We start from the raw sequence: 27,477 nt of genomic DNA, 5'->3' as shown, positions 1-27,477 counted from the left end.
GGAGCACTGCGACATCCAATTAACCACGTCTTTTTGTTCATCTGAGTCACAGGGCTGTATGCATGCCCAGTGCATGTCTCTCCCGCAGGAGGAAGACTTCCAGCTGGGCTGAATCTGGCCCGGCTCCTCTTTTTCTTGCCACAGGGTGAAAGGAGGTCTTGAAGCTATTTGTGGAAGTGTCTGTGGGAGCTGGCGCCTTGCCTGGAGCCCTTGAGCGGGCAGGAAGGGCGATCCAGCACAAGCAGAAGGTTTTGGAAGATAGGCTCTGACAGTGATTAGAGGCAAGGGAAGGCTTCCCTGCTACAGTGAGCGTCACTTTTTTTTTTTTTAAAAAAACCTGTCCTTTCTGAGGTTGCATTAGTTGCTAGGACTGTTTCTGTTTGCAGGAGAAGAGCTAGAACGTGACTGAGGCGTGCAAGTCGCCGAACGACACAGGCAAGTCAGTCTGTGCCCTCGTGTAGCCCCTCTTAAATAATTTAGGAGATGACCGCTTGCAACTGAGCGGCAATACGGGAGTCAGTACGTTGCACACCCAATTAACGTGCTAACCTGCCAAACTCTTTGCCGGGAGATACTGCTGAGCCCTCCCCAAAAAAACCATAGCGGATTTTTCTCAACGTATAACACTTACAGGTATGCGAGCTAGGATAAAAAGTATACATGACAAAAAGCTTCAGGAGGGGGTCCCCTGATGCAAAGGAAATCTGTCCCTCGTGGTGGTGCTGTTCCATCGTTGTCAGTTATAAGGAGTGTTAAATGTTCCTCTGTTAGCAGCTGGTGTGGGGTATTATTTTAGAGAGGGCATTAAATTAGATGGGTTATCAGTGTAATTCAATACGACAATTTCTGTGGTCATATCCTGAAGACAGTGGAAAAGGTGGGGAGAGGGAGCAGCACCCATGACACACACAAATGCTAACTGGAGGGGAAAGAGGCATTCATTTCTTGTTAGCGCATAGAAATGTAAATGTACTGATTTATGTAACTTCCCAAAGCTTAGCTGCTCGCTGCCTGAAGAAGCGTTCTTAAAACACATATCCAAATTAAGATGCCACGTGTCAGATAGATTGCTCCGTGTAGAAACTTTGTTTGCAAAGTCAACATTTTTCCAGCAGCCTTTTTAAAGTCCTTTAAAAACCCAAACCAAACTGTCTGGAGAAAGAAATGTCTGTCTGTTGCTGGTATCAAGGTCTGAGAAGGTGGTTTTGAGGCCAGCTGTGTCAGACAAAGCCGGTGTCATGCTGTCACGACAGCCCAGTCTTGGATGGACAAGTGTTGGCATCTTTGGATATGTACTCGTTAAAATTAATTCAAGTCCAAACAGCACCAAAGAAATGATTTAGCAAATGAATTGCCTTATTTTGACCTGCCTGAGCGCAATGATTTGGGATTCTGTAACGTTTCAAACTGAGATGGGGAGCGTGGGATGTGTTATGCTTCACCCAACATCTTAATGCAGCATTTCCGCTGCGAGGGAAGGTGTGAAAAGTAAAGTTAAAGCTGTCATCTCTGGTTTTTTCCTCTCCCTAGGACTGGTCTCTCCCTTTTACTCGGAGCTACCCCAGACTTGCACAGAGGAACTCTCAGGTAGCGTTATCCACGGGGTTAATGGGTATTTTCCTTCTGTTACGTACGCTTAATAATGTACGTACAATGCCCCAACGACATTAGGACAAAGATAGTTACTACTTTGGAGAACCTTTCCTTGAAGTTCTTCTGAAAAGAGCTCTTCAGCAGCCCCACTTAGGCAAAAATTAACCTGGTGTCCGTAAGGCCAAAAGATGGGGAGGGAGGTAAGCAGAAGGCAGAGGGCCCTGAAATAGAGTTGATTTGCAGAAAGACCATAATAGGGCCAGCAGGCAAGTCTTCATCTGCAAGCCTGGAGAGAGAGTCACGTCAGCTGGGGGCTCTTAGGAGGGCATGCAGTGGGCTGAAGGCTAGGCGCAGCACCGAAAAGCATTGCTGGAGAGGTATGTGCTGAGTGCTAGATGGGTCATGCCATGCATTAGCGTGGTCTCGAGATGACGCAGACCATCCTAACCGCCGGCAGCCTTGAACAGGGGAGATTAAAAAGAGCTGGAACGTATCTGTCTTTGCAGGAGAGGAGTGCTGGCAGGTTTGGGTTGATCTGCGGGAGGAAAGAGGAGTCTGGATGGGAAGAGTTGTTGGCCAGGTTAATTTGCCTCCCTGCGTGGTGCAGCAGTTGCTGTTAAGTCCATCTTAAAGAACCTGCAGCTGATGAACGTGGCCTGTAGATGTAGTCGGCGAGGGCTTTTTGGGGTGAGACCTTTTCATCTGGACCCCGAACAGCAGGACTATTGGAGAGTAGACAGCAGGAAGAAACAAACGCAGCAGTGTTTCCTGAGCGTCCCCTCCCCAAATACAGGTTGGCACGTCCCCACGCAGCACAGAAATGAGCAGAAGGGATCTATTTACGTGGTTATGGGTTTGCTGTCCTTGGATCCTGTTTGAATACACTCCATCCCAGAGTTGTTTTGTATTTCACCAGGGAGTCTTTTGTCTAAAGGGCATCGCTGCCACAGCAAAGTGGAGCGTGTCCCTGCCCCTGTTTTCTCCAGTGGATATCACATTTCATTACCCTGATGAGCCTGAGCGAATTCTCCCGGTTGTGTTAATTTGCCCACAAGCCAGCCAGCGTCACGTCCGCAAGAAGCCTCTGACATTTCCTAACCTCCCCCATCCCTCCCGGTTTCGAAACCTCGAATGTTAATCTCAGCCTTGTCCCTTTTTCTACTTATTGCTCCTGAAATGGAGGGGAGGGGGGACGGAGGGGCCGAGACACCCCCTTCCTGTCCGCACGGATGTGGTCAGCCCCAAGCTGGGCGAGCCTGGGAGGCATTTGCCTCTGGGGGCTGTGTGTGTGCCCAGTCTGCTGCAAGGGCTCGTGGCGGGGGGGAACGGAGTGGGGGTGCCTTTGCACGACCTCGTTTTTTGCCCTTTGGAGCTCATTGGTGAAATGGAAAGTGGGTGGTGGCAAGTGCGGCGGCTGTTTCGGCTTCGTCCTACCCTTTGGGCTGCTGTGGGTTGAGAAGTAGAGTGCTCTTCTGCGTTTGATGCCTTCACCAATGCTCCCCCCCTCATCGAAGCATGGGTCCTCTCTCCTAGGGAGAGGACCACGTAACGTTGGACGACGAACGCTTTAAACCCAGGATCTGAACGCTGCGTTTAGAGTGCCCTGCAGGCGAGGCGTAGAGGAAGGATTTAAAATTAGATGCATGGAGGCAGGTGAGAAGTAAACTATTTGTGTTCCCAGCGTGGTGCTGCTCCTTTCCCCATGTCTTCATTTTATTCAGTATTTTGGATTACATTGATAGTGCCGAAGAGTTGGGGCTGTTTTCCGAAATGTTGGTATCCAAAAGCGTGAAGCAAGGTGTGCTTCTGCACGTATCACAAACAATATTCGTGCTTTTTTTTTTTCACTTTAAATAATGAAACTCCTGCTTTAACTAATGATACCTTTAAATGATGATAATTTTGCTGTTCTAGCAGCCCTGAAGTTGAGCCATTGAAAAATCAGTGGTGCTTATATCAGCCTAACCTTGAGGACAGGTATTAATTTCTCAAGAAGTCTCACAAGCTCTAACAGGACAGAGAAAATTAGCTGCTGATTATTGGTACTTTTTAGGAGAGATGAAGACACGCTCTTTCAAAATACTTCTCCAGTGATTATATCCCTCATCAAACCATCCCAGGAAGGCAATTCAACGCTCTGCGAGGCTCAGCCGTGCCTCGTGCTCTCGACTGGTTATTAGTCCTTTTGGATAACCGTCGTTCTCCGTATTCAGGTTTCTGAGAGGAAAGGTTAATGCACGTTGGCTCATAAACACCACTCTGAACGCGCTGAGATGCTTTGTGCTGGGCGCACGAGAGCCTTGGTCACGTGCGGACAAGAGTTACTTGCACATGGAGAACCGGCGACTGATTGAAAAAAAAAAAAAAAAAGAAAAAGAGTTTCAGGCTAAGTGTATGAAGGGGCCTTTGAATGGATTTGGCTGTAATGCAGAGCTGTTGCTGGAGAGCTCTTTGGCAGAAGGAAAGATGCTCCAGCTAAGAATTGGTTGTGTGTTGTATCAAAGACAAGGGGTCGGGGATTGGAGTAAGTGGATCTTACAGTAAATGGATCAGAGAGATCAGGATGCAGAAACTAAAGTGAAAGAAAATGACAGGTGAGAGTAACCACTTGTCCTGGTTTTGGCTGAGATAGAGTTAATTCTCTTTCTAGTAGCCGGTACAGCGCTGTGTTTTGGATTTAGGATGAGAATAATGTTGATAATGCACTGATGTTTTAGTTGTTGCTGGGTAGCTGTAGTGTCTACACTAAGTCAAGGACTTTCCAGCTCTTCTCACGCTGCCAGGTGCACGAGAAGCTGGGAGAGCACGGCCAGGACAGCTGACCTAGGCTGGCCCAAGGGATGTTCCCTGCCATGAAATGTCATGCTCCCGATATAACTGGGGAAACTAGCCAGGAGGTGGGATTGCTGCTCAGAAACAGACCAGGCATCATTTTTCTTTTTTTTTTTTTTTGGTATGTGGTGAGCAATTGCATTTGTGCATCACTTGTTTTATGTATATTGTTGTCGTCGTTGCTGTTGTTATTATTTTCTTCCTTTGTTATCCTATTAAACTGTCTTTATCTCAACCCACGATGGTTTTTCCCATTGTCCTCCCCATCCCCTTGGGGTGAGGCGGGGTGAGCGAGCGGCTGTGTGGTGCTCAGTTACCGACTGGGGTTAAACCACGCTGCCACTGATGAAACTTGAAGCCCTGAGTGCTTCAAACATGGGGAAGGAGCTCCAGGAGCTTTACTCAGCCCTAAATAACCAGGATAGGTGAGAACTGACCTGTGATGTTCTCCTAGGTGGGACAGGGTGACCGTCTGGGTGGCCAAGGGTATTAGGGAAGGATTTGGTTGCGGATAGTGCGGATGTAGCATGGATCCCTCCTCAGACTCACTTGGTAAGTAAAATCCTTGTTTTTTCCAAGGAAAGGAAAGGCTAGGACTCCCAGGCAAGCTGGGTGACAGTTTGGAGGCTCGCTATGCACTGTGGCTGTCACGATTACGCCTTGCTCAGCTTGCTTCACGCCTGGGGATGGATGCGTGGTGCCAGGTATCCTGAGGATGTTGCTTCTGATTCGTGTCAACCATTTCACTTAAAACCAAGGTGGTGGGAAGGTTTTAGGTGCTGTTAAGGAGAAAGGGGTATCTGTTTAGGGTGTCCTGACTGAGTGGACAACTTGTTGAGGCGTCTGTTTCTCCCTCTAGGAGCCTGCGATCCTAACCTCACCCCTTTACCAGCTGCTTAATGTCTGGAGACATCAACGTACCTTCGTGGGACAAAATAAAACGTACTCCAGCCTGAGCAGAAGCAGCTGATCCAAACCATCTCCAAACGCTCCCAGCCTGGCCAGAAGCTGCTGCGGTGAGTGATTTCTACTCCAAAGAGAAATTTCTTCTCCCGGCATCCCTCCGAGACATTTTTCTTTGCCCTGAAAGGATTCCTCCCTGCGTGTTGAGTCATGCTTGAAGAAGTGCTTGTTAAATAAGTACTGCTCAGCTTTGCTTAAAACAAATGAAGTTGATTTAATAGGGCTATAGAACGGCCAGGTATCTGTGTTATTTAAGAGTATTGGCACTTTGAAGGCCGAGCGCTAAAAGCACTTCATTTTTATTTCAACTGTTAATTGAAAATCAGCTGGTTTGTCTTGTTCTTTCCGCTACTGCTCCTTCTCCTCTGCTCCCTGCTCTCGTCTCCCCCATGCCCCTGCGATAGGATAACAGCTGTTAATGCAACACCCCTGCGCAACGTGCTAGTAAAAATGTGGCACGAGGCCAGGCCTTCACTTGTGGTTTATTGGTTTAATTAACCGGGGTCTTGCAAATACTTCTCTGTGAGGCAGAAATGAGAGAATCTAATGTTTCTTGGGCTGGATCCTTACATCATTTTTAGGTACCTGATGAAGGCACCAAGGTAAAAACTTGGCTTCTCTGATTAACCTTGACTGAATTCAATAATACCTTGGAGTCATATTATTGCTGACCTCGTGTTTTGCTACCTTCTCATCTTTCTAATTTGTCTTTTCTTCCTGCCTTTGTAATAACAGTCAGAAGTGTTAAAAAAAAAACAAAACCTCCTGCTGTCTCGTGGGAGAGCTCCTCTACTTGCAGTGATTTTTTTTTTTTTAAACTTTTCAGTATATTGTTGCTTGTGTTTTTTCTTGCGTTTACAGGCGCAAACATTTGCGTGAGAATAGCTACTTGGCAGTGATCTTCTAATTATTATTTTTAATGAATTTGTGTTCCGCTGTTTGAACTACCTGATGCAGCTGCATGATTCACCAGTACGATCATCTGTGTGATAGAGGTTTGGCCTGTGGAAGTCCTTGCTTTTAGATGTAGGCAGGTGGGGCTGGCAGGACCAAGTTGTTGGCCCCAAACCCCTGTTTTTGTGGGTGACTTGAGAAAATATTGAGTGGGGGAGGATCTGGGGAGCTTCTGTTGGCCAAAGCCATCGCACAGGCGCTGGAGCCCAGGCTGGCCGCCAGGCCTGACCCGTCCTTGCTTATCCCAACGTCCGGCACTGGGAGCCATCTCTTTATGAGACTGCACTTGCAACACGCTCCGAAACACCAGCAAGTATAAAATCTGGTGAACATACTGGGTTTTTTCCTCTCTGAAGCATGTTGAAGTGCTAACTGCCTATTTACTATCTCGTGCAGCTTAAGATGCTGATTGGAAGTGCAGCGTCCTTAAGTGAGATGGTTGCTGGCTGCCTAAAAGGTGGTCTCCTTGCTTGCGTATCGCTTCTCCACTGAGATATGCAGTCTTGGGAGAGTTCATAGTCTGGTGGATTTGCGTAGGACCATCTCATTTGGAAACAGATTTCATCTCTCAGCTAACGCTCTGCCGGCCCGTCAGATGCGTCATAGGTTCCAGCCATTTCTCTAGGACTTTGGGAAAGGGGTGCTTACCAGATGGGATGCTTTATCTTTCTTTGGGGGAAGTGGGTTTAGTCCAAGAATATATCGATAGAGAATTTTCTTACCTGCAGGTCAAGAGGAAGTCTATGCATATTTTTAGAAACACAGACAGTCAAACCATTAAATTCGTTTGTCTTTGCTTTAATAAAAGCTCTCCGTGCCTTTAGAGAATCATAATGGCACTAGATTAATGTATCCAGGAGTACCATTGTGAGTGGCAGCTGGAGAATGAGAACTTGATGGGATCTAAAATGAAAGAAAAATGTTTGCAATCAGTTTTGCGCTTCATTCTCCTCTTACCCCAGCTACCTGAGATGTTGAACACATAATTCTACAATTATGTGGTGTTTTTTCTAAAGAAAGGCATTGTAAGTCTTCCATAAGAAACTCTCAAGATGCTATTTTCATGCAAATAGCTTTGTGTGCTAAATTGAGGAACTTAAGAACCACAGAAAATATAGGAAATGTGGGCAGAATGCATTCGAAATGTAAAAGTTTCCTGGGAGTTGTCAACAGCTCTTTAAGAAGTCTATTGCCTGCACCTTTCAGCAGCTACTCTTTGTGATTGCTAGGGGAGAAAAAAAACCTCAACCATTACCAAACTGAAAAGATTGTGTGGAGTTGTTGCGCTGAGGAATAACTCTCGAGAAGCGATAATGGAGCGGAACGACGTTCTGCAGTTCGCCTTGCCGGCTTTGACGAAAATCGAGACGACACCAATGCCCCAATTCTTTTTCTGGTTCCCGAGCTTAAAGTAAGAGGATACCCGGTTTTCTAGATGGCTTTCCCTGAAGGGGTTCTCCGACACCTCCGAACGCGTGTCCTCGTACCCGTGCCTTTCCCTCAGTGGCAACCCTAGCAAAGGAGCCTGAATTTCCCTGTGGAAGGGTCCTTATCGCTCCCGCGGGCTCGTACGGGAGATGAGTGTGTAAGCCTTGATTCTTGAGGGCAAAGCCAGCCTGGAAAGCATCCTCTTGAAATTGAGTGCGGTATGAATAAAGCAAGTGACTTTTCCACACCACAAAGATGAGTACTTTCTACTTCGCTGCTGCGGATGATTAAGGAAAACAATTGCATTCTGACAACATGCATTGACATTTTAAAATGAAAAAGAAGTGAAGAACAGATTCTGGGAGGCTTGCCATTAATGGTAATGGATTTCCCTGAATGGGAGCCTTTTTGAAAGCCTGATTCTGGTTTTTTTTTTGTGTTGGTGCTTTTTTTTTTTTTTTTTTTTTTTTTTTTAAAAATAGTGTTGCCTAAAACAGGCAACCCTGTCACAGGGGACGACTAGCGGGTCAGAGAAGTTCAGGGGATAATCTGGGGAACCGTTCTCAAAGCGGAAGGAACAAAATAGCTTAAAACCAAACAAGAAAAATGCCTGTGAGAGCAAAGAGGGGAGGGGAAGCTAGGTTAATGCCGATAGATGAATATTTGACGTTGAAGTTCACCTTTCATTTGCTTGCAAATGAAAACTATTGTGTCAACACTGCAGGAGATGGTCCATGCATGTTTTTAGTTTGTTTCCTCCCCCCCGCCCCCCCCAAAGGTTAATTCTTCTTTGATTAAAAAAAACTCGAGAACCGTTGACTTTAAATGATAGGCAAACACAGACAGTTTGTGTGTGCAGCGCGTGCTGTACATCGACAGCGCAGCCCCGCTCGAGCGTCTGGCGGGGGGCTGTAGCATATGGGATAACACGGCGTTGAAGGAAGAGCTTTCCAGACAGGTGTAAAACCTATTGCAGCTAGCCATTTCGCTGTAGGAATATATTCTTTTTTTTTTGCTCCTTGCCATACTAACTTTCAGCTGTGGGGTTGAAACTGGGACGTTTACAGCTGCTTCTTTTTATAGGCACCATGTGATAGGTAATTTTATGTGAAAAATCTATTTAGTCCCCTGATGGAAGAAGTAAACTTAGGTGAGACTCATTCTCCCGTGAATTCTTGGCTTGCCATAAAAAAAATGTTGCAGTTCTCCAAAATATTAGCTGTAAAACTTGTGCCTTGTTAAAGTTACAATCAGAAGATGTAATAAACGGATTATTTAAGCATACATTACCATGTAACGTTCATCTTGGGGCACTTGGATTTTGACTCTGTAGTACCGTGCTTTGCCTGGCAATCTCGTGGTGGCTGCTGGGGTGGAAAACACAAACCCTCTTCTAAATAATGCATCCCTTCCCTGCTGTGCCTCTCCTGGTTCAAAGATAGTCCCCCTTTAAAGTTTAATCAGTAATTTTATCATTGCTCACAGGCAGAAGGTACCAATCCAAAAAAAAGGAAAAAAAGAAAGAGTGCCTTGGGATGGAGAAGCTTAACACTGGATGGAATTGCATCTTCTCTGTTCCTGCTGGTTTTAATTGATTCTTCATAACGATGCGTGCTTATTTGTATGGGGTGGCCCCGGGAGGGTAACGGGAGTTTGCGAGTTGTGGCTGAACCCATCCGTGGGGGAACCACGCTGGAGCAGAGCCGGGGGGGACTGGTAGTTTCTTGGGCATTCGGCTGGGTTGCTTTCCCCAGGCAGCTCTCCCAGAACTGTCTCTGCCCTTGCAAAGTGCCTTTTGCTTTTTTTTTTGATTTATTTTCTTTGGTATCTGTCGCCTGTCGATGCTCCTGAAACACTAAAGGGGTAGACGCGGCGCAGCGTGGTAATTGAAAGGTGGATGTTATAAAGGGTATTGAGAGACGATGCTTTGTCAAAACTTACCTCGTTAACGTCGTTGTGTTTCAGAGCAGCGTCCCAGCGGCTGTGGCAGTGGGAGGGAACTCCCTGAGGGTCGGAGAAAGGAAAGCAAGCTGAGAAGGCAGGGGTATGAAATGCAAACTGCTCGAGTTTGGGCTCGTGTCCGTGCCTGGTGCTCCCTGTTGGCTTTTATGAGGTGGTTTGGAGGTGTCGGTCTAAAAGGACTGGTTTGGCACAGGTTCGCAGAGGAAATTTAAGCCATCTCAACCTGGGCCTTAATTTCCATGAGTACTATTTGGTCTAGAGCCTGCTTGGCCTTTTGGGCTGAGACTGCATTAATCCTGGCTTGTCAGAGGATGCTTCGTTACTTAAGGAGGATAACTTCAATCCGTTGGTATGTCGGCGTCAGAGGGGAAAAACAGGTTAAGGTTAGCTACCTCTTTGTGCTTCTCTGGCTTCGCTTCGTGGGAACACCCAAACAGTTGGGCCTTTCAAAAAGTCTTTCTTTCCCCTTTAGAAAGACCAGCCCTGTGGACAACCTGTGGCAGCAGCGTCTGTGGGAATCCTGTCCCTGCAACGAGGACGCGCAGGCACGTGCGTTAATGTTGTATACGTTCTTGCTGCCGTTGTTTTTTCTCCGAGACCCCTGCAAAGCCAGTATAGGGTAAAAGGCTCGTTTCTAACTTGGAATCACCAGTATTCTCTGGAGTCTCCTACCAGCCTAAATTTGGTTTACAAAGCCGGTAAAAACAATTCAATTTAGGGCAGTTCACACAGAGGATGCTATTGGTTTTGCTCAGCATGTACTACCCTGGCTCTCAGTCTTTTTTGCTTTTCCACCAAACATTTTTCTTGGTCAGTCCGGCTGCCACTTTACATCTCTAGTTCTTCCCGTGCTGCTTTTCTGTTTGAAGAGAGATGCAAGAAAATCACCCTGTAACAACCAGGGCTGTGAGACATTTCCAGCTTTTGAGTAGGCTGTACTAGATTTTTCCTCTTTTTTTTTTTTTTTTCTTTCCCTTCCCTGATTGGTGTCGGCATAGGTGAAGCCTGGCCTGGCAAATGCTGATAATTCAGATAAAATGCACGGCATTTAGGTCTTGTATTGTTAGCTGTGAGGAGGAAAAGAGGCATTTAGTACAGCTTTGCAGCGGATTGATACAGAGATGGGAGCAGTGAAGTCTCTGGCGTGGGGTTTTCTCAGGAGTTTGGTGCAGAATTTTTATGCATGGCTTCCCGGATAGCTGCACAGGTATTTATCCACTATATAAATAGGAGATTGGCATCTTTATAGATCTATTACAAATGTGTTCTCAGCTCAAGGTCACAGTTTTCTTCGTTTCTTGCGTGTAGCTCATTTGCTGCTTCTCTCCGTGCCTTACGCTTGCTCTGGGACTGGCGATCCGTGCTGCGAACTCTCCTGGCTCTCATACTTCAGGTCCTGTTTTGCTGTCTTCTATCTGCAGGGGTTTCTCCTGTGAGCCGTAACGTGCTGTTGGCTTGTTGCTGTTGGTGCTGTATAGAAAACATTTATATATAAATATATATGTATTTTTTAAATTGTGCAGATTTGAAGGTTTTTGTTGTGGGTTTTTTTTTTCCTCTCTTTCCCCTGGAATCTAGTAAGTTTGAGGGTTTTACTCTCGGTGGGAAAGCGCTGAAGGTCTTTTTTGTACCTGTTAACGGTGTTCCCCATTTAATAGGATGAATTACTTATGAAACCAGTTGGGTTGCTACTGCTTAGCTTGATGCCCAAATCATGTCAGGTTTGCTTGAAGCATCGCAAAGACTTCATTGACCCCCACCCTCACCACGGGTTGCTCACTTGCCTCCTTGGCTTTTGTCTCCAGTTCAAAGCCAAAGGCTTATCTGCTGCCTCCGAGGCGCCCTGAAGATGGGGATTTGCAGCTCTGCCATGGAAACGTGCTTCTCCAGGAGCTCCGCTGCTGCTCTTGTGCAATGGGAAGAAGTTTCCCGCAGAAGCCATTCCTGCTGGGCAATGAATTCCGCTGTGTGTTCTGCTCCATTGGGAAATAAGGGAAGGTGGCTCCAGGTGAGCCCTTTCTGCAGGAAGCTTGTTCCTCTAGACCATTGCGGGCGTGTTTGGGCATATACCTCATCTCAGCTTATGTGATGATTTCTTTTAACTTTCTCCAGGTGAAGTGTTTTGGAGATGACCGCAGTTTTCTCATGCTCCCATTTGTGATTATTTGGCAGACAATGGTTTTTGTCTGTGGACTCCAAAACGCAGTAAGTTCCTGATATTTAAAACCTGTAATTAAAGAGATGGATAATTTTGCAAGGACGTACCAATTGCCTGTTTCCTGATTTAGAGGAGTAACTGTTTTAGGAATGGCATTTGTATCACGAAAGTCCCCTTCTGTCAATTCAGATTTCATTTTGCAAATGTTCTCTAATATTCCTGTAAAACTCAGTTTCAGCAAATGTTCCTTCTGGAAACTTCAGCTGCTGAACTGCGCAGAGAGGCTGAATGCAGAGAGAGTAGGGGCTGGAGCAGAGAATTTATGAAGGTTGCTGGAAGGCACTCTTGGGAAGCTGCATTCAGTACTTGCCTGTGGAATTACACCAAGGAACCCAAACCCCTTGATTCCTCAAGCTATTTCATAGTATTTTTATGCAGCCCCAAGACTCATCACCTTCTTTGCTTTTCTAACCAGTAGCCTGATTCTCCCCACCAAACCTCAGCCCGCTCTTTCCCCTCACCTCCCCGAGCAATACCTTTCCCATCTAACCTTCAAGGCTTTCTCACCGGCAGAAATTCCTGCAGGTGGAGCTGGAATGACATCCTGCTGCTGGAGTAAGTTATGAGACATCGGTTGTCACGGAGTAATTGCTTCCCCGTGGTTCTTGCGCTTGCTCTCGATATGCCTGTGCGTGCAGCTGCCTGGACCGGAGCATCCTGCGTGCCCGACGTCCTTGTGGTCCGCAGGCGGTCCGAGCAGCCGGGTGGCCAGCCTGCCATTCAGCTTTTGCTAAATCGTAGCGGTTCGACCACCTCCAGATCGTGCAACTGGAATATCAAAGGATATTGTGCAGCAGTTGAGTTCACTTTCTTATAACAGGCGTCCTGATTTAATTCTGACGGGAGGGAATCTCGCTCCCTCGCTTGTCCCCTAAGGACTGTGACGAAAGGCAGGGTCTATAGCGGAAAACAATTGTTACTAGATTGAGCTGTACCAATATTATGCACGATAAGGTTGTCCTCACCATGGCTTTGCACTGATTTATCTAGAGAGGCCTCCTAGCTTTCCCAGATGCTGATGTGGGAGGACAGCAAGAAAATCAGGAGCTGGCTGTGCTCTTGGTGGCTAATTCTCCTGTTGACTTTTTTCTGCAGGTGGCTGTTGCCTCTCAACCTCAAACTGGAGATGTGAGCCCCTGGTTTGGCTCCCACTGCACCTTCACTGTGCTGTTAGATCCCACCAGCAGAGTGTCTCCCAGGTTGAGAAATAACCGCTAATGCACAGGAGAGCCCCAAAAGATTGGGAGCATGTTCAAAACAACAACAACAAAATAGATCTGTACGGGATTCCAGCTGTGAGCACTGGTACAAGAGGGCGGAAGCTTGTGGGAGAAGAAAGTAGGCAGGCATGAGAAGACCGAAATGAATCGGGATATTTATTTTCACTGCAAGTTGTTCGTCATCCTGGAAGAATATGGTATGTCCACTCTAGAAAGGCTGTCTTGAAGGCCGTGCTTTAGCGAAAAGCGTTCCTTACTTCTGTGCACAATTGTAATGCCATCACTTGGGCGTGTGATGCTCGGCGTGGGGTCCCCTCTGTGCCTGCCCCCGGTTACCTGCTGCAGGGATGAAGGGGTCCTGGATATGGGTGGATATAGCTCTCCTTCGAGGGGCCACGCTTCTTGGGACTGCACCAGCAGCCTCACAGCCCTGGTGCCAGTAAAATGTGCCCATCAGCTGTTTTATCTGCAGCAGGCACAAAACACTGGCTGTGCTGAGTGCGCTGGCGGGTCTCCAGCGAGAGGCGGGATCTGATGACCTGCCTGAGAGAAGAGCCCCTGTTGCCCCTGTCTCGATCCCTCCCAGTCTGGGGCGTTTTTGCAGCTTCAGGGCTTCCTGAGTTGGAAGTTTAATCTGTAACTTTGTGTTTAATAGTCCTTGATGGACTTCTGCCAGTTTGCTTAAACATTTGTGGTACGGGCCCTTCGCGTGCCCTGTTGCAAGGAGCTCTGCAGCTCACGCCTTGTGTGACGGAGCCGGAGATGTGTTTCCGTAATGCTCCAAAGTCTTCGTTTTTCCTGGTACATTGAGTTTTTGCAGTTACTTCTAGGGCCTCCTGCATCCCCTGACCTTCCTCTGGCAGGACCAGCGCCTTGCAGTCCTGCTTCTGTGATGTCTCTCTCTTCCTCTCTGAAGAGTTTTGGAGAAGCTGCTCTGCTACCGTGGAGGGCAGCAGGCCAGGGCTGGGAGAGCTGCTGTGCAAACTATTGAGCTGGGGTTTGGTGTGAGTCCTGCAAGGCTCTGCTTAAAAAATGTACGTGCTCTGCTTAAAAAATGTACGTGCTCAGCTCTATCCAAAAAGCAGAGCTCAGCTCAAACAGCTGAGCTAAGCCAGCCAAGGCGCTCCCCCCCCGCTTCCCTGCTGCTCTTCTTTCACTGTGTTTCCCTGGGAATATCTGCTGGAAGACCTCACGTATGTCCCATCTCAACGTCTACCTGGGCACGTGTCCCGTGCCCCTCGTGTGCAGAGCTGGTGTTCTCACAGTTCCCTCTCCCCTGGGTGTTTTCTCTTATTCTTTTATTTTTTCTCCCTGCGAGCTCAAGGGCCCAGGTTATTTTAGCACAGTAAACATTTTTTTTGACAGTTAGTGACATGAATAAATCCTTTTCCTCTCCTCCCCCTAGTTTATTATTTAAGAGGAGAAGATGATTAAATCCAGCAGAGCTGATTTGAATTCTCTGTTAGCAGGAAGAGGGCGGCCGATGGGGGTCTGTCAAGCCGCAGAGTTTGCGTTCATCAGCATCTTGAGAGAAACGGAGCCGCCAGCTGCTTAGAAACATCTGGTTTTGGTTGTTCTCCCTCTGCCCCCACCTTTTGCTTTTCTTTCTTTCTCTGTTTTTGGAGAGTTTTAGCATTACTGACTCTAAATGTTGGACCTAGTGGGGTGACAGCTTGGTTTCTCCTCTTCTTCTCGAGTACTGGAACCCCTGCCAGGGTGTAACTGGGTTGGAGTCCAAGCAAGGGTCAGCCAGGGCAGTAAAAATAACTTACCGGCGGGTCGCAGGTTTGTGAAGGAGAAGCTCCTTCTGTTTGGGGCCGGGCTGCGTGCGCCCGAGGGCCCGCTCTCTGGTTAATGTAAGGCCAGCGCGAAGCAGGGAGGGAAAGCCAGGGCCCCTCTGTGCAAAGGGAGAAAGTGTTTTCCTAACCTCGGTGGCATGGAAACACAAGCAGTTAGAGCGAAAGAAGCCCCGGTAGAGTTAATTAAGCGTTGCATCTAAAAGGCGGAATCGAATGGAATCGCTTTGCGTTTATTGAAGTTAGCTTTTCCCGCTCTCGGGGGTTGGACAAGGGTTGAGTACCTGTGCTGTTCGGGATGGGAAGGCAATCTGGAGCGGCGCGTTAGCGTGGGCTCGGCTGCGGGGTTTGAGAGCGTGGTTGTGAGCTCCTCTGAGCGGTGTTTTTGCTCACCAGCCAGCCCTTAGCCTGCCCGGCGAAGGCAGCGTGCTATACGTACGGTCAGGAAAGATGCAGGGCTGGGGGATCCCTTCCCCTCTATCCCCTTTCCCCTTGACTAAAAGATGTGTCTCTAAAACCGGTACCCGCTGGAGACTGAACTAACCAAGCCGGCGCACCTGTAGAGCGGAGTGTCGTCCCGTGCTGAGATCATCTCCCAGCGGTGCTCATCCTGGCTAATTAAGCAGGGGCTAAATAACCCGGGCAGTGTCTTATGGCTGACCGCCTCGGCGTTGGCTGGGGCTCTCCATCAGCCGGAGGAATCGGTGGCTGGGCGGTGCAGTCGTCCCCTAAAGGCTGTGGCTCGGCCGTCGCCGGGGTGAGGAACCTGCCACTTGAAATAATCAGTGCCGGTTCCTGCGGTCCGTCCGGATGTCATTGAGACCGGAAAATTCAAGTAATCTTGTTTTGGGTGTCTGCCTGTGCCTTGCTAGAGGGGAGTTCTGTTCTGCTAAAAAATACGCAGCAAATGTGTGCCAAAATGAGTGTTTAATGTAGAAAGCAGAGTAGGCTCCTCTCAGCAGCGAAATGGAGCTCCTAGCCTTACCTGCTCACATCCTCTGCTGCCAATATTTTAGTGGGATAGATTGCGTCTCGTGGTATTTTGGCAATAGAGGATGACTTGCGATATTTCAGGTTTTCCTGAGGTTGTCCTTTCACCTGCCTGTCTCTTCCCTTCAATCTTCTGTGCTTCTGATGACTGACTTTATTATCTTTGCTATTTCTAACCCTCTTTTCGGTCCCCATCGGGGCTTGATTTCTGCTGGGGGGAAGACAGAAAAGGTCAGGCTCTTGCTAGCGAAGCTTCTTTAAATTTGTTTGCTGTGTCTGTGGGCAAACTTGCATGTATGTTGCTGGTATGAACAATCAGGACCTTCCTGGACACGTGGGTTCCATAGTTGCTTATTTATTTACCCCTTCTCCTCTGCTGTTCTTTTCTCCCATTTGGCCCAGTATCCCCAGTTTTCAAGAGAAGAGCTTAGTGGACTCCAAACAGTAAATAAACCTGACATTTGCAGCAGTCAGTCTGATACAACAGGACTGGGATGCAGCAGCACTTTTTTGTTTGGGCTTGTTTCCACTCTTTATTTAAAGCCTCTTTTAATCAGGAGCTAATGACAACTTTTGGTTGTGAGAGCTGATGCACAGGAAAAAAAAGAAGCAACCAGTTTGCATTCAAAATAAAGCAAACCGTTATAAATAGGAAGATCTGCAAGGATATAATCAAGCTAAATTGCCCATTGTTGCTCTCACCATAGATGATTTCTTGCCTCTGCTATCTGGGTTGAGTTGTCGTCTGGGTTTAGAGAAAAATGTGTTCTCTATTCCGGTTCTAAACCTATGCAGCAGCAGCTGGTCATTGGGAGAGTGGGTTTTGCTCTGGTTTTTGTGCGGATCAAGCAAATATTTTGGTGGCTTGGGTATTGCCATTCGAATTGTCTCCTGACAATCGTCTAACAGGCTTCTGCTTCTCTCTTTCTGCAGCTAAACCGACCCCTTAAGGTGGACCCATCTCCTCGGGGAGTGTGGTGCAGACAGACACGAAGCAGTCTTGCAACAGGTCAAAGCAGCAGCCTGCCAGGAAAACAGCTATGACTTGGGAATAGAGAAACCGTCTCTGCCTGCAGATGGTATGCAATAAGCTCTGGATTTTAGTGACTCCGTGCAATTTACCCTATTGAAAGTAGCTGAGCCTGTAAAGAATTGGTAGCTGATGCTGAAGTCTCCAAACGGATCATAAGGCGTTTAACACTCGGGTATTTTTTTGTTCTAATTTTCCTCAACTGTGCTGTACATGAATGCGATGTAAAAGCTGCGCGCTTTTCCGTGCTTTTATTGAACTAGTGTATCGTGGAGATGGCTGATAAATTGGGCAACAGTATTCTGGCCTTGTATTTTTTTCTGCTAAATGATCTTTTTTTAAATTTTTTTAATAATTTGGTTGGTTGCTTTTTCACTGGGCAGTTCTCTGAGGAACGTGGGTATCTTCAATTATGGCATGACAGTGAAGCTTGCCATGAAAATATCACGACGTGACAAAGCCTGCCTGGTTATGGAAGGCGAACGTTGCTTGGTGATGTCACTTCTGTCCCAAAACACAGTCTTTTGCTCACTTATTCCGCATGTGTCTTTCTCTTAAAGCGTTTTCCCCTTTGCTTTGTTGTGTGCAGAGCAACCTTTGCTGAGGAACGGATAGCGTCCTGAGGGTTAAGTGACCTAATTTCATCTGTGCTGCTTTCTTCTTTCTGACCTCAGAAGGCAGAGACCCTGAACTGAAAAGTATATAAAAAGATTCTAATTAGCACAGGACAAATAATAAAATAAGGCCTCGCTTGAAACGGGGATTGATTTTTTTTTTTTTCTAAATTAACAAAAGGGTGGAGTCAGACCAAACTGCAACTATGGCACCTACTCGAATGCTCCACAGCATCCTTTTTTTGGTTCTTTTTTTTTTTTTTTTAATTTTTTTATTTTTATTTGGCCTAGTTCTTGGTAGGAAGGCAAGCTCCTGGGTGGAGTTAGAGCTCTCATCAAAGAGTTGTCTTGTTTGGACACATTGACAAGTCACTGATGTCCTTGTCAGCTGTAAATGTCAACCTGACTGTCAGGAGGCAGCTATGTACGAGAGAGGTGAAAGGGTCTGGTCTCACCTCCTGCCTCCTCGTGTGGTCCCCCTGCGACAGGCAGGAAAATCTTGCTTTGATGAGTGGCTGGGAAGGCCACTGCCTCGGGGCTGAGCGTGACGTCAAGTCTTCTGAGACGCAAAGAGGTTGTCTCAACCCGCTCCTCGTCAGGAGCTTGCTCAGAAGGTCCCACAAGGAGGAGCTGCTCTCAGCTTGCCTTCAGCTTCTCTTCCGTACAAGACAGACACCCCTGGAAAGATGATTTTTGGGGTGGCCGGCGTTGGAGGGCTCTTGGAAAAAGGCCCTGTGCATCTGGAATTAGCCACTGGGACGTCACAGCTTGTAGCGTCTTTGGCCAAATACCTGGTGAGCCGGTGCGTTTTTGCCAGGTTGAGAGGAAGAGTTTTGCTGGACGCTCGGGGAATTCTTTCCCCCGCCCGCAATTGTTCGGCTGAACCTTCATTCCTCTTCGTTACTGTTTTTCTAATTCTTCTCTAGGCCTCTAATGACAGTGATTAGACCAAAGGCGGCGCATTTCGTGTACTGTGGAAATGATTTTCAGGCCCAACGCTCGCTTTCAGTGCTTGGAGAATCGTTAAAAATACTGCTTTTTTGGGCGTAAGGTTTTCTATCCTCCCCACTCTATTTCCAGTCCTGTGTTAACCTGCAAAGTAGTAAAATTGCTGACTTTATTACGTTGCATTAATTAATTATCTCTATAGCAACATGCACTGTTGTCATAAATATGGGAATCCAGCAGCACGGCTGGATGGAAGAAGAGCTAATAGATAAATGGGGAAAAAGGCTTTTTTTTTTTTTTTTTTTTTAAAATGCTCAAATACCTGCGGTAGTTAAGTAAACAGAAGATAACTAGTAATATTTTGTATAGTTTCTCTTTTGTTGCCCCATTTCCCCCTTCGACTGAACCTTCTCCGTTAACGTAGGTCCTGCATGCTCCTGCTAAAGGGTTTTTCCCAAGCTGCTGGTGCTCAAAGCACTGGGTTATCTCCTCCTTGTTTTCATACCGATACGTGGAAATGCAGGCGGCAGGGCTCCTCCTTGCAGGAGGAATCCCTTGAGCTTCAGCAAAGCCACCCTGCTAGGGATGGTTCTTTACGGGGAGGGAAGGGTATGGATCTTGAGAAAGGAATACAGCTAATTTTGGCACTGTGGGAGGGTGACACAGTGCGAGACAGGAGATGTCGAGAGGCAGAGGAGCTGGAAAAAGTGAATTTTGGCTCTGAGAAGGCTGGGATGCTCCGTTCCGCTTAACGTGTGTGTGAGTCGTCACGACTTTTAGGAGTCCTGGGTTATCTCCGGAGGTCCTGGCCGGGCTGTGCCGCTGACTCTGCCCTGTCTCAGTGCTACTGTCTCGGATAACAGGCAGCAGAGAGGTGTCAGCGCATCCTGCTTGCGCTAGAGAGGGACTCTCTCCCCGTCTCCCAGCGGTTAGTAGCAGATGCGGTGTCCTAAAAATGCAGCAGCGATGGTTTGCCATGATAGCTGCAAACCCGGGCTGGGAAGAGGGCTAAGTAGTTGTTTCAAGGGAAGAAATATGATAAGAAGAGACCGTAATGGCACTGCGGGTCTAAAGTTCCCCCGAGGTCGAGACCTGGTGCTCTGCTAACACTTTTTTTTTCTTTTTTTGGCAGATAGTCCATTGACGGAACAATTTTGGTTTGCTAATTGTTTGCCACCATCGGCCGTGAAGCCGATCAATTCTTACCAGTCCAGCACAGCGCTTGAGGAGTAACGGCACTCTCCATTGAATAATTTATTCAGTTAAATCTATTTTGATTTTTGGCTCTTGACAGGTCCCAGGCAGGGTACGGTACGTCTGTGTGGAGGAGTCTCAGTATGCAGCGCTGCTATTTATACAGCATCCCGGCTACAGGAAGCGCTGCTTGATGGGGTGAGGAGCTTGTGATCTCAGAGCGTTTTAGGATGCCAGACACTCTTGCGTTCTGCTTCGTACAGAAGAAGAAAAAAAAAAAAAAAAAGACTTCAGGATCTTTGCTTTGTTTTACACTGAGGTGGAGAAGAGAAAATTCACGGCACGGATGTGACGGGCGCTGGTAGGGTGAGCTGCTGGGCAGTCCCTTGGGATGAAGATGTTGAGGGTTAAAAGCCCTTCTGTGGACCAGCCCAGATCATTTGCCACGCAGCTTCTGCTGGGAAAAGAAGGTTCAAAATATTGCTGGTCTGCTCCTAACTGACTGCCATACCCAAGCCAGGGAAGGTTAAACTCTGGGCGCAGGACGCTGCACAAACCTCACTTTAAAAATCCGTGCGCTCTGCCTGGGATACGTGCAGAAAGGGTTAAGCTGTAAAACAACCTGCCCTTCTCTGTATAAATTAAAAAACCTGTTAACACGGTAATATTTTTATTTCCGTGGAAAAGTGTTTATTTTGGTCTTGTGTACAAAGTTTCAGCTATTCTAAAACACTGAGATTTCACAGCTGAGCTTTCATGTTCCCAGCAGAGAAGGAGGTGAGATACTCAAAGAATCTCTGTTCTTATTTCAGCAGCGCGCTCGCCAGCCAAATTTTCAAAAGAGCCCCGTTTGCTGACATAAATGGGGTTGCTGATGTGCCGCAAGAGAAGGAAGTGCCGGAGAACGTATTCCTCGCTGGGTCCAAGTCTCTCCTGTTTTATCTTGCTCTTCCATATGTTTCCTCTGTAATGAGAGGAATTATTTATCATTAAAGTGATATATAATGTAAAAATTAAAGTTAAAATTAATGAATGCTTAAATTAATTTACTGACAAAAATAAATGTCTGTCCTTCAGATCCTATAATTTTAATTGGAGCGGGCTACAGCTTAATTAACGTGTATTGATTGTAGTCCTGTGCGCATCTATAGGTGGGTGGACTGTGTAGCAGTGTTGGGAGAAATCCTCCTCGCAGATGAAGGTGCGTTAAGATTTGCTGATAACGTTCTGAATAATTGTCTTTTGAAGAGACAGAAAAGTCTTTGGTCTCAAGCTGTTTTCTCCGCAGAAAGCTTAAACAAAATATGTTGTTTAAAATTAGGGTTGAGAATTGGCACGGCCGCGTTATAGATGGGAAGACAATTCTGCTCCAAGAAATATTAATGATCTGAATCATTAAATAGATGCATGGAGAATACAGAAAATTGGAAGGAACTTGGAGCAAATAAAGAAGCTGACACAACTGGAAATTTGGGGGGGGAAAAAGGTAGGCTTCAGTTTGGTCTCGGCTCCCTTACACCCTTTCCCCCACCCCGGGCAGGTGTCCCCTGTTTCCAGGTGGGTGACGGTGGGGAGGAGGAGTGTGACATCATGGGGTGGCGTTTTAATGGAGGAGTTAGCAGATGGACCTGCAGAGGACCACCTGCTTTGGGCTGGTGGGAGGAGATGGCATCTTCTCCAACCCGTGAAGACTTTTAGCCTGACCTGTTCTGCACGGCGAAGGGCCCGCTCCCAACCTTTGCCAATCAATCTCTTTAAAGAGAACTCCGTATTCTCTGGCGTTAATATTTTATGTTTTGTCAATACTACGAATTAACAGAATGGAAGATGTGCTGCATCTCACCTTGCAGCCGCAGCCCGCAAGCTGCCTGGCCTCCTCTAAATGATTTAGGGTGCTCGTCCCCGGGGACCCCCAGCTATACGTGGCGTGAGAGGTGCCCACGGGAGCCTCTTGGCCATTTGGGGCAGATTTTGGTGTGCAAGAGCCGTCCTGTTAGGGGAAGGGTTTGGGTACCACGGGCCCCGTAGCAACTGGGAAAAGGCTGTTGGAGCATCTCTCGCTCCTGACCCCATGGATGCAGGGATGCCTGGAAAAAGGGGGTTGCCTCTGGGAGGTCTGTGCTGTCTGCAAGGGAGAAAAGCTGGTAAGCGTATGTGTTCCCTCCTCTCAGCCTGGGGTTTGAGCAGTTTTTTTCTTTCCATAGCATGAGCTCCTCTTTCTCCAGTTTGTTGTTGTTTTTTTGGTGGGTTTTTTTTTTTTTTAAAATTGAATCATACAGGTGCAAAGAAAAAAAAATTCAAATCCCTCTAGACTCACAGCAAAATGTTTATAAACTCAGTTTCAGGTTGCAGAGACAAAGTGTAACATAAAGGGAGAGAGGCTTTTTGTGGTTTTTTTAGGGCTCGTGAAGTCCCGTCTCCCCTGAGCTGGAAGAGCCTCGCAGCCTCCTCCTGTCACTGCTTTCCGCGCAGGGGGTGGGGAAGGAGCGAGCGGCGATGCTTTGGGGAGCCCTCCGCCCCCTCTTCTGCACCTAAACGTTTCTTGCCTTGCAGCGGGGCAAAGATATTAAAAAAGCAGCCGCAAACCTACTAGTTAATTAGGCACTGACGTTTAATGTCGCGTATGAACTTGTGCCTGGGAAGTCCCTTCGCTGCGGGAGCAGCGGTCCTGTCCTCAGCCACGTATCTTCTGACCTATATCGCCCCGTATAGCCGCTGCAGGCCATCCCATAAGCGATCACCCGCTGCTCCCAGCTACAGCGCCGTGCAGGCTGCTGCGTTTATTTACTACACGCAACGGGACGTGGGTCAGCCCTCGGCTTTCTTGGGTTCCTGAGCATTTTCAGGCAGGTAATGTAATATTTTATCCGTGCTTTCTCATATTTCACACGGCGTGATCTGTTCCTGCGTGGGATAAGGACGTCCTTGCTCTTTCTGAATTTTGCTAATTAGTTTTCCTTTTGGCCTCCGTGCCCTTCCGGAGGGGTATTTTGATTCATCCGGTGCGGGGTTGGGTAAATGGAGACTCCTCTGTCAAGCCCCCATCCCTCGCGTTGTCCCTTTTTATTAATGCGGTGCACAGGCAATGCCTTCCTGGAGACTTTTTTTATTTTCTTCTCCTCTCCAATATATTGAGCAAATTCTACGTCGGGGGAAGGAAAGTAACTTGCAATAATGAACCATCAGTGGGTATTTAAGATTGCTTTAATGGGTCGTATCGATGTAATCTACACTTTTTCCTGGGAAGATCATGCTGAGCCATAACCTTAATTCATATTTATGTCAGAAGAAAATATACAGTGGAGAGGGTTCCAAAGAGCATTTCCCTGCTAAGCAGCCAGATATAAATGTACAGATCTTCTAGAAATATGCTGGGGTTTGGAGGGGTGGGTGGGAGGAAATATCAGGTGTTTAGGATGTTTCTTGCGTGGAAAAGCTCCTCAAAAACTGGTTTCTCACCCCAGGATGTAACCCAAGGAGTTATGTGCTCTTGGGCCCAGAAGCGTGCAAGGTTGAACACCTGTTAAGATTACCTTCAAGAGCATTTTTATAATATTCATCTTTTTTTCAGTGCTCCGCTTTGCATGTGGCTTGAAGAGATGTGTGGGCCCGAGAGATGCCTGGAGGATAATTTGACTGGTTTAAAAAAAATAATCAGAAGGGAAGGAGAGGCTGGTCAGAGTTGCAGAAATAAAAGCAACGGAGGTAAATATAATCCATAAGGTTTGCCCTTCCAATCCTGTCTTTGTGCCCATTATTCCTTGTCGGTCAAACCCCTCTGAAGGCCAAGACTGGGCTATTAGTGGCATTTAGGGTGTTTGCAAGAGAAGAAAAAAAAAAGGTAATGAAAATTGTATTTAAACCCCTTCCTCTTGGCCAGGACAAAGCAGTTCTGTCTTGATCTGCTGGTGCAGGAAGATGAGATAAAAGTTGCAAGTTCATTCGGTCAAGATAGATGAGGGTCCAAGGGAAGGCAATGAAAATAATACAAATTACCGGAGCTGTCTCTGTGAGGCTGGGAGGAACGGACAAATGTGAGTAATGCTGCCTGAATGATTTGCAGAAAATGATTTCTTCGACAAAACTTTGCCTTTATAGAGGTAAACTGTCAAAGGCCACAATGCGGGTTTTCTGATGGGTTCGTGAAGTCAGAATTATTTAATGGGGAAAAGAAGGAGCCGGCTTACCCAGGGGACTAACGCTCCTCTCGGCAAGAAGGAAACTCAAACACTGGCTCCAAGCGAAAAGCATTTATTCTTGAGGTCCCTCCAAGCTCTTCCAGATAAAATTAGGCTCCTTCATTTGATTTTTTTTTTTCTGATTACAGGGAGTATGTGTGCAACGTGAAACCTGAATGCAAAAAGAGGATTGGTAGCACGAGAATTCCAGCCTTGGTGCTCTGTTTCTATAAACATTTCTAGTGGTTCGTATCTATGCACGCTATATTTTTGCCTTTTCTTGTACACCGTCTTATTTTTTTTTGTTCTTTCCGTCAGCCCTGTTGATACACCTGTGAGAAGAATCATTTATTCAGCCATTTGTTCAGTGTGATTATCTCTAGCAGAAAGCCAACAACTAAAAATTAGTGGTTTTGCACAAATACAGGCTAAAGAACTAGACTTTTTTTAAGCATCCACAAATGCACTTGTTGAAAAACAGGCTTTTCAGGTCAGCTGAAATTATTTGTGTTGAACTCAACAAAAAATTACACGAGAAAGTAGCAATTTTAAAAAAATCAAACCATTTCTTTGTGCATTTGTGAAATGAGATGCTTTGACTTCTGCTTCTTGAAGCGATGTTTGGAGCCAAAAAGAAGCTAACGCTAACATAAAAAAAAAAAAAAATGTGCGGTGCTTCCCCAGTGAACCTTTTTTTTTTTCCTCCTTGATTTAAATTTTGTTTAGGAGGAGGTAAGCAAAACTTCATCTTGCTGCCTCAGAAAAACCCCACCTCCCTGTCCAGAAAAAAAATTAAAAAAAAATCAAAAAACCCCCATGAATTACATGGTTATTAAGTGGTTGAAGCCCCCATGAACAAAACCACAAGGCAAAAGGAAAGCCGCCAAGCGTTTGACATTTTTCGTTCTAGCAAATATTTGCTTTTTTCATTTGGTCTGATTCGAGAAGACGTTACTTGCATGCCTAATGTTGAGTACAGACTTAAATCCCTTTGGCTTCTCTCCTTTCAGGTGAGTCAGGTCATCTCTCCCCCTGAACCGGGAATGCTCCAAGGCTCCTTCACGGACCCCACGTAAACCTGGAGTACCTGCAGACCCATGGCTGAGGTCCAGCTGGGGAAGCCCTCCTGCTGCAAGAAGGCTTTGAAGCCTCCTCCCTGCTCACTGCACGGGTACAGCGTATCCCAGGAGCAGCGAAACGGCTCGGGCTTGTCTGGAAATTGCTGGTTTGAAGAATGAAGTGAAAGAAGGCTGCGTTTTTCCTCGCTTTCCCAACCATGGAGATTCATGAGGTGGCCGGGTGAGTTTGAGAGAACTTGCAGTCTTTTCATCATATTGATGGGTGGATGGATTTTGTTTCTTGGAGTACGTTTAAGACTTTAATTAAATCAGAAGTACGCTCTCTGCAGTGGTTCCCTGCTGCTTATCAGCCTCTCAAGGCCTTGATTCATTACTCAGTATTATTTTTTTCAGCCTAAAATAAGCTTTAAAGACCTGTTATTGGAGAGATTAAAGTTATAACATAAACAAACTCCTATGCATGTTATTTTCACATGGAAGATGCTTTTAGTATCACATTTAATGTTGCAAACAAAACCATTGCTTATAGCAAGCTTTGCAGCCTGGGTGCCTTTGAAAGGGTAGATACAGTCCCCGTTTGATCTTGCGCTATTTGGGGCTTGTTATTTGCATTTTGTGGCTCTTATCTTGTAAACAAAGACTCCTTTATACTTCTCTAGATCAGGATGTCACCCGCAGAGCCCTGTGGAAATGGGAGATGGTTCTGGAGGGTGCAAGACGGGTTCAGGGGCAAATGGAAATCAGGGATGTAAGAGCACTTTCGCTTTGAGGCTCGTCGCAGCGGAGACTGGAGGTAACTGTTTTGTTTTCCCCGCATGCCGTTTGGATTTTGAAGAGGTTCCATGCTGCACCCAGCGGACTGCGGAGGGGGTAAATTTGCTGGAAATTTGCAGTGGCTCCCCCAAAGCGCAGAGAGGGGCACTAGCTGCCCCATGCAGGGAAACGGTCTCCCCATCTCTGCTAACCCTCAAGTGAAGACTCGCCGGGGAGCGTGGGGCGGGCTGTTCTGCCAGCCAACATGGAAGTAAGTACCACGAACAGAGCTGAGTTCAGCCGTGCATCAGAGGGCAGGGAGGAGAGGAAGAGAGCTTGTTCATTTGTTCGCTCAAGGGATGCGGCGTGCTTGGAGCTGCGCGTCAGCTGGGGCTGGTTGTCAGGGGAGGGCTCTCGGCTTATTGCAGCTCGCTCTTGGCGTGCAATGACCCGAGCCGTTGGAAAGCTTCTGGCTGAGGGCTGCTTAGGAGGCTTTCTGCTGGTGGCCGATGCCTGCTGGAGAGGAAAACCCAACGGGAGCGACGGGGAGGCTCCGAGGGTCCTGCTGCGCAAGCCACTTTGTGTTGTGCTGATGTGCAAGGCCACGTGCATCCCTGGGGCACGGGGCATCCCCGGGCGGCCTCCGGTCCTGAGTCCTTGCGTGCCGCTACCCTGTGGGATAGGAGGCAGGCACCCCCTAAAAAGCCACCCTCCAAAGCCACCCCTGCGTGGTGGCAGGGCTATTTTGCGAGGCTCGCACGGTGGCAGCCGGAGCATCAGCCCTTCTGGCACGTGCGCACAAATGGGAGGGCGCAGGAATGAATCAGGCGGTCGCTGCTGTTGTGTGCAAGCAAGTTTTTCTAATCTCTTGTTTCTGTAAAGGTTATAAAAGTAAATAATCCTGCTATAACACAGTGTCCTCACAGTCCCTGTGTGGCTCCATGGATAACTCTTGCTGAGGCTGACTCGTGGTGATTAATACGCTACAGAGGGAAATTATTTTTTTTAAAGGGAGCAAAGAACTAAAGCTGAGAACGTGCCTTGAAGAAGCTTGTTCCCTTCGCGTCCCCTGTGCTCGAGGCTGATTAGCTTTCGTTTCTTCCTCCAGCCTTAATTGGGGGAACCGCTGTGGGTTTTTTTTTTTCCCCCTCCTGCCCTGCGACGTTGATCCCCAGCAGTGCGAGGATTAGCGAGTGGTTAAACGCATCGGGAGGTGACCTTGCTTTGCCAGAAGATCCCTTCTCGCAAGCCTGGACTGCTGGGCTGCCGTGGGGAAGCAGGCAGCATCCCCGTGGACCAGCTAAGCAACGTCAAAGCTTCTTTCTGCGCTGGGGAGTCCGGAGAGGTGCTGAGGCCAGGGAGGGGAGGGGATGTGAGCAGGGATGAAGCACGGGGCTGGGCAGGATTGATGCTGGCCCTGGGTAGGAAGGGCTGAGGTGTTTCACCCCCCTCCCCTCCTGGCAGTTTGTGCTGGGCTGTAGCCAAGAAGTGGGAGACCGCTGGGAGCCGGGTTGGTGCTCCCCAATGTTTCTCCGAACAGCGTGGCAGGGTACCGAGGACACGTAGTACAGCTGCCAGGTATCTTGTGTCCCAGGTGCAGAGAGAAATGCACCTCTGTAACGTCCAAACGCGGTCAGCTGGTGACCACCACCATGGTCATCTGCTGAAAGCATGGGGTGAGGCGTACACCGGTTTTACAACAATGAGGAGAGTAATGAAAACTGT

At 47.4% G+C, this 27,477-nt stretch overlaps 2 long non-coding RNA genes across 7 annotated transcripts in view; both read left to right on the top strand.

Annotated features, from left to right (window-relative positions):
• The window catches only part of LOC129208435 (uncharacterized), a 137,040-nt gene continuing 109,563 nt past the window's right edge, over window positions 1-27,477 (top strand). For 4 of the 6 annotated variants that reach the window (XR_008577819.1, XR_008577817.1, XR_008577821.1 and 1 more), the window contains exons 1-9: window positions 1-1,587; window positions 3,127-4,977; window positions 5,285-5,441; window positions 11,845-11,937; window positions 13,046-13,367; window positions 23,314-23,447; window positions 24,070-24,165; window positions 24,931-25,219; window positions 25,659-25,792. This is a non-coding gene — a long non-coding RNA (uncharacterized LOC129208435). Of the gene's footprint in view, window positions 1,588-3,126; window positions 4,978-5,284; window positions 5,442-11,543; window positions 11,741-11,844; window positions 11,938-13,045; window positions 13,368-21,173; window positions 21,229-23,313; window positions 23,448-24,069; window positions 24,166-24,930; window positions 25,220-25,658; window positions 25,793-27,477 lie in introns of those variants that run through there. The other 2 variants (XR_008577820.1, XR_008577822.1) reach the window with 2 other exon arrangements.
• On the top strand, window positions 13,847-21,171 carry LOC129208437 (uncharacterized). The gene is made up of 4 exons (XR_008577824.1): window positions 13,847-13,971; window positions 19,843-19,940; window positions 20,555-20,943; window positions 21,064-21,171. It is a non-coding gene; the product is annotated as an uncharacterized LOC129208437 (long non-coding RNA).

This window comes from Grus americana, chromosome 7, assembly GCF_028858705.1.
Source record: "Grus americana isolate bGruAme1 chromosome 7, bGruAme1.mat, whole genome shotgun sequence".
Taxonomy (NCBI): domain Eukaryota; kingdom Metazoa; phylum Chordata; class Aves; order Gruiformes; family Gruidae; genus Grus; species Grus americana.
Note: the sequence above shows the minus strand (reverse complement) of the source record. Positions and strands in the feature narration are given on the sequence as shown.